Here is a 7526-nt window from a genome sequence, read left to right on the forward strand (position 1 = left end):
CCCACTAGAATGACTAAAATTAAGAAAACTAATAATTCCAACCAAATGTTTGTAAGAATGTAGATCAACAGGAATTCTCACACGTTACTGGTGGGAGTGTACACTGGTTCAACTATTTTACAATACAATTTGGCATAATCTAATAAAACTGAACTCATACCTACTCTATGATTCGGCAATCCCATTTCTAGGTGTATAGCCAAGAGAAATGAGTGCACAAAAGTACTTAAGTACATGAACAAGAATGTTCATATCAGCTTTATTCACAATAACCAACACCTGAAAATAAGTAAAATAACCACCTATAGGAAAATGGATAAATAAATTGATATATGTAATACAAAAAAAATAGAAGGAACTAAAAGAAAGAACAAACTTCTGATACAACAGCAATGTGGATAACTCTCACAGACACTAAGCTGAGTACAAGAAGCCAAACACAAAAGAACACATATGGTATGATTCTATTTATAAGAAGTCCAACAACACGCAAAACTGATTGATGATGAAAGAAGTCAGAATAGTAGTTACCCTGGTGTGTGAGGAGCTGCCTGGAAGGGGCAAAGCTTCCCGTCTGGGTTGGAAATGTACTAGACACTGATGTGAGTGATGGTTACATAGGTCTATATGTTTGTAAAGACTCATCAAGCTGTACACTTGATATTAGTGCACTTTATGTACTTTACTGTGTGAATTCGTTTTCTTTGCTGCTGTAACAAGTAACCACCAATTTAGTGGCTTGAAACAACACAAATTTATTTGTCTTACAGATCTAGAGGTTAGAAGTCTAAAATGGGTCTGCAGGACTGCGTTCCTTCTGGACACTCTGGAGGAAATCCATCCCCTTGACTTTTCCAGCTTCTAGAGGCCATCTCTTTTCCTGGACCCACATCACTCCAGCCTCTGCTTCCATTATCACGTCTCCTTCTCTGATTCTGACCCTCTTGCCTCCCTCTTATGAGGACCCTTGTGATGACCTTGGCTCACCTGGATAATCCAGGGTAATCTCCCCATCTCAAGATCCTTAATTTAATCACGTTTGCAAAGTCCCTTTAGACATGTAAAAGAACGCATTCACAGGTTCTGGGAGTTAGGACATGGACATCTGGGGGGCCCATTATTCTGCCTACAGGTAGGAATAATGGTACTTTTACCTCAATTAAAAAAAAAAACAAATAGGGGCCGGCCCGGTGGCACAGCGGTTAAGTTTGCACGTTCCCCTTTGGCAGCCCGGGTTCGCCAGTTCGGATCCCGGGTGTGGACATGGCACAACTTGGCATGCCATGCTGTGGTAGGCGTCCCCCATATAAAGTAGAGGAAGATGGGCACAGATGTTAGCTCAGAACCAGGCTTCCTTAGCAAAAACAGGAGGATTGACAGCAGATGTTAGCTCAGGGCTAATCGTCCTCAAAAAAAAAAAAAAAGAAAGAAAGAAAGAAAGAAAATTAAATCATTGAATGATATATGATAGATTGTTTCACAAAATGCAATGATAATGAAAAAATATTTGAAATTTGAATGTCTTTTCCAAGCACAGAAATAAGAAGACTTGCCACAGGAAATAATTTTAAAAGACTTTGCTCACTATTTGACAGTATCGTAGAATTTTTTGATTCAATGAAAAATTAAACATTAAAGTTAAAATATTTAAAAATTATATGATATATCTTTTCAATATATTTGAAAAGTTAAATGAGTTCTTTTTTAAGCTAAAAAAATGAGAACTATCTCATTAAAGTGAAGGATATTATCATGGAATTTATTAGCAAACTTACGTTATTTTAAATAACCTCTTCTTCAAGATTTTAAAATTTCCATCCTTGAAATTAATAGATAGGAACATGCATAATGATGCTGACTTGATTTGCCCTCACTTAGATATTATTTTAAAAGTCAGGATAATTAAAGATTTTTATGAACTTAAAATACCAAATTGGGCGACTTACATATTTGAAATGAATGTGGACCATGTTAGCCAACTTTACAGGAATCATTAAAATGTAATAAAAAACTGACAAAACAAAAGAAAGATTTTGAGATCAAAGAAAAATTTAATCAGTCTAAATACAAATGGTTTCAGATCCAGCTAAAATGTTCACACCTTCTTTCTTGGAAAGAAACTAAATTACTCCTAGTATTTCTAACCAGATAATTAGTTGAAAGGGACTCGCTGCAGGAGGGCAGTTACTGCAAAAGCAGCAAAACCAACTTAAAGCACACAGAGGAGATTACAGGATCGGAGCAACGGACTCAAAGCCAATGTTATAAAATTAGTTGAGATACATAAGTGCAAGGATTTTATTGAATTTAATTAACAAGGTTGTTTAAAAAAATATTTCATACTACTGCCATCGTATATATATATAATTTATTAATATATTTAAATATATTAAATCACATATTTAATTTTTAGTGTCATGATAAGAATATTAGTTATTGAAATTATTTATTATTTTAGGGTTATTTGACATGTTTTTGCTCTTAATCTAACACTGTCCTGAGAAGTCTACCATACAACTTCTTTTTAGCCTTTTGTACTAGTTTCTGTTCTCAATCCAGACCCTATTCTCTCATAGTATCAAAGGATATTATCTCCAAGATATTATTAAGCACTAAGGACTGACTCTGGGCCTCTTTATTTTATAGTAAGGGCGTTATATTGATTTCTTTGAAATTATCTATGTAGATACATTATATTATCTATGAATTACATTTCAGGAGCATTAAAGGGACGAAATATTAGTTTTATAAAAGGAAGCATGAGGTCTGATGAGGATGAGAACCAAGGATTAAAGAAAGAGTTCCTAGTGAGGTAAAGGTTACCAAAAACAGGAGGATGAAACCAGGGAACTGAGGAGCAGCGATGAGGTGGGAAAGATAAAGACTGACAAATGGATGCCCACCTGAAGGGTCGGTGAGGGAATGTGGTTTTGCTTCTCACTTTTACAAAAGTAACTAGAAATGAATAGTCCCAGTAGTCTTTACAACCACAAAGCATGCACACAGGTATTTAAAAGATCTTGGAATCTGCTTTCTGACTACCCATATTAATTAGGATTAAACCAAGCATGACTATTCTTTCTAGTCAAGTAAAATCTTTGTTATCTGAGTTAGAAAAAGCCCTATATAATTTTCAATAAGGATATCAAGACAATTCAATGGGGAAAGGAAAGAATAGTCCTTTCAACAAATGATGGGGACACCTGGGTATCTTTGTGTAAAAGAATAAAGTTGAGAGCCAGCCCTGATGGCCTAGTTGTTACAGTTTGGCACTCTCACCGCTTCAGCAGCCCGGGTTCATTTCCTGGTCAAGGACCCACAGCACCTGTCTGTCCACTGCCATGCTGAGGCAGCGGCTCACACAGAAGAAGTAGAAGGACTTATAACTAGAATATACAACCATGCACCAGGGCTTTGGGGAGGGGAATAAAAGGGGGAAGATTGGCAACAGATGTTAGTTCAGGGTGAATCTTTCCCTGCAAAAAAAAAAAAAGAAGAAAACAGTTGAACTCCTACTTCACGCCATATGCAAAAATTAACTCAGAATGTATCAAAGACCTAAATGTAAGAGCTGAAAGTATTTAACTCTTAGAAGAAAACATAGTAGTAAATCTTTCTGACTTTGGATTAGACAATGGTTTCTTAGATATAACACAAAAACACGTGACAAAAGAAAAAATGGATAAATTTGGCTTCAACAAAATTAACTTTTGTGCTTCAAAGGACACCCTCAAGAAAGTGAAAAGACAATCCACAGAATGGGAGAAAATATCCGCATCTTATATAATCCGATAAGGGACTTATATCCAGAATATATAAAGAACGCTCACAACTCAAGAACAAAAAGATAAATAACCCAATTTTAAAATGGGCAGAGGATCTGAATAGACCTGACTCCAAAAAAGATATACAAATAGCCAATAAACACATGAAAAGAAGCGCAACATCACTGGTCATTGCAGAAACACAAATCAAAACTACAAAGAGATACTATTTCATACCTACCAGGAGAGCTAAAATAAAAAAGACAGACAATAACAACTATTGGCAAGGATGTGGAGAAATTGTACACTGCTGGTAAGGTTTTAAAATCATGTAGTTACTTTGCAAAACAGTTTGGCAGTTCTTCAAACCTTTAAACATAGAGTTACCATATGACCCAGTAATTTCACTCTAGTATATAACCAAGAGAATTTAAACATATTTTCACTAAAAAACCTGTACAGGAATGTTCACAGCAGCATTATTCAAAATAGCCAAAAAGTAGACACAACTCAAACGTCCATCAAGTGATCTATAGATAAACAAAATATGGTATCGCTAATACGGTGGAATATTATTTGACCATAAAAAAGAACAAAGTAATGATGCATGCTACAACATGGATGAAACTTGAAAGTGAAAGAAGCCAGACAAAAAGACCACATATTGTATGATTCCATTTATATGAAATGTCCAGATTAGGCAAATTCCTAGAGTCAGAAAGTAGATTAATGATTGCCAGGGGCTATGGGAAGGGAGGAATGAGGAGTGACTGCTAAGGGTATGGGGCTTATTTTTAGGGTGATGGCAATGGTTGCACACTCTGCAAATATACTGAAAACCATTGAATTGTACACTTTAAAAGGTTGAATTTTATGGTATGTGAAATAATAAGGCTATTATTTTTTAAAAAGCCTACATAGAGAGTTCCTTTATACAGCAGCCTGCCTTATTGCATTTAACGTAGAAATCTGTTTCTGAGAATTCAGTTTAAATGCTACTTTCTGGGCTTTAGATGAAGTGAAGTATAATTATAATGTATTTATTTACTTTAGGGGCTTTATTCACTTGCTGTTTATCTAAACATTTACAGGGTACCAATGAATTAAGAACATATAAAATAAGATTTTCCTATTTTTTCTTGAAACGGGAAAATTCAAGTGTTTCCTAACTTTTCCATTCCCCTCATTCCCAAAGCTTTACATCTCTTTTTTTTTTAAAGATTTTATTTTTTTTTTCCTTTTTCTCCCCAAAGCCCCCCGGTACATAGTTGTATATTCTTCATTGTGGGTCCTTCTAGTTGTGGCATGTGGGACGCTGCCTCAGCGTGGTTTGATGCACTGCCATGTCCGGGCCCAGGATTCGAACCAAGTAAACACTGGGCCGCCTGCAGCGGAGCGCAAGAGCTTAACCACTCGGCCACAGGGCCAGCCCCTTTACATCTCTTTTTATAGAATATTTAAGTATTTGTTGTGGTCTGCATTAGATGTTGACATGATATCTACAAACAGGAAGTGTAAAAGAAGAGACATAATTTTTAAACCATTTGGTTTAGCCAAATTTATTTATTCCAAAATGAATTATTCCAAATTAGTTTGGCATAGCCAAGATAAGAAAAAAAGGTATTTTAATCACGCTCAATTCTTTGCAAGTCCATTTTCCTACACTGAAGTTCTCTTGGCCGTAACATATCCCTGGAGCTTCCCTTCACTGTTGGTATTTCAAAGTTAAAATTTTCCAGGGTGTTGTGGGTTTTGGGGGGGGGGGGGTGGTTTAGCAGTTTTCAAATATTCTAGAATAAACTTTCACCAACAGTTTTAAGTATTCTCATATTTCCTATAAATCAGCTTACAAGATCTGCAAAGTATAGCGGCCTAGCGGTTGTGCCCAAACTGCACTAGCGCCGCCCAGAACCTCATCTGTAATCATAGACTCGCACGTCTTAACAGATGAAAGTGAGACAGTCCTTCTCAACACGAAAGTCAAGGTTCTGACAACCCCTGCATCTGGAATGTCCATAGGCAGGAACATTATTGAGAAAATAGGTTTGGAGGGATTGTGACTATGGGTAAAACCAAATGAAAAACTACATATTTCTACATTTGCAAAAGTAACTCCATAGAGGGGCCGGCCCAGGGCCATGGCGGTTGAGTTCACGCGCTCTGCTTCGGCAGCCTGGGGTTCACCGTTTTGGATCCGAGGCACGGCCGTACACACTGCTTATCAAGCCATGCTGTGGCGGCCATTCCACATATAAATCAGAGGAAGATGGGCACAGATGTTAGCTCAGGGTCAATCTTCCTCAAAAAAGTAAATAAATAAAACATAAAATAAAACCATAGATAGTAAATGACATTGTACGTATCTGAAATTAGTCATCTTGGGTACATTTTGACTAATAGTCCATTTGCCTTTCCTTCTTACTAGAAACATTTCAGGATCTTCCTCGTAATTTCAATGAGATACTTAGAATTTGGGGGGTTTTGCAGATATTATATACACCGAGAAGTATTTTTTCTCTGATCCTCTGCCAACGTCCAGTGCCTCTCGATTTCACAGTTTGGAGACGGTGACCTCTTGCTCCTACTGTAGTCCCAAGACGCAGACTCACTTGAACGTTTGCGATGCTTTGGGAAACTTTTATTTGAACTATGTGGGCCAGCTGACCTAGTGTTTCCCAGCTCCCCTCCTAATACCAGGTTATGTAGCCTTGTCTTTGGCCCTAGAAACTTTGCACAAAACACTTATCATCAGCCCCTTGAGGACAAGTGGCAGGTTTAAGTGACCTCCGTACCACTAGACAGGGAGTGTAGATCAAGCACCCACATTACTTGCCCTCATCTTCCTTTATGTCTTCTGGGACTGCAAACCTACTTTGGTAATGCCCTTTGCTTTCCGCCCTCCCACCCCGCCCTTTTTAAAAAATTCTCAGTGTCTCTTTTTGCTAATCATTGCAGCAGTAATGGGTACTTAGAAGTGAACTTGATGAGGAAAAAGTACTTAGAAGCACTCCAGGACACTTGCATTTCGAGGAAGAGAACTTGAGCTTGGGGAGGCATCACAGAACTCCCCTTCGTTTATGACAGCGTGCTTTGCCTTCCACGGAGGGGCAGAAGATGAAGGTACGGTGCTTCCATGTCAAAAATTTTTGGTAAATGACATTTTTCATTCCCTGGGACCTGCTATTGGCTTCTTATTTTTCCTTTTCAATATTAAAAAAACTTTCTGCTTTATTTTCTATTATTCTCATTTTTTTCCTGCACCTCTATCAAATTCTTTTCTTTGACTCCATCTTCTTTTTCCTTCTTGATGTCACATCTCTGCATTTTCCAGTCTCCAAACTAGCTTAACTGTTTTAGCAACTGAAAGTACTAAATATCCTTTTCTTTGGGTCATTTAGAGACACCCTGTGAAGGACACCCCTGGAAAATGTTCCACGGTGCTGCCAACAGAGCAGAGCTGTTGCAGTAGAAGGTTCTCAATGTCATTTTTCTTATTTATTTTTGGTTGTTGAATGTGGGTAAAATACTTTATAATTCAGCAAATCCAGATTAAATGAGTGCAATTAATGCCAGGTAAATTTAAATGTCAACTTCTGAGGTAAGAGGAAAGAAGGAAACAAATAAAAATGAGGACTTTATTCTTAAATGTAGGCCCCTGGGGAGGTGGCTTGCAGAGTGGTTAAGAACACAGACCCAGAACCAGACTGCATGGGCTGGAATCCAGCTTCATCACTTGTACACCGTGCAACTTCGGGCACCTTT

The sequence above is a fragment of the Equus asinus genome, chromosome 11 (assembly GCF_041296235.1).
Source record: "Equus asinus isolate D_3611 breed Donkey chromosome 11, EquAss-T2T_v2, whole genome shotgun sequence".
Taxonomy (NCBI): Eukaryota; Metazoa; Chordata; class Mammalia; order Perissodactyla; family Equidae; genus Equus; species Equus asinus.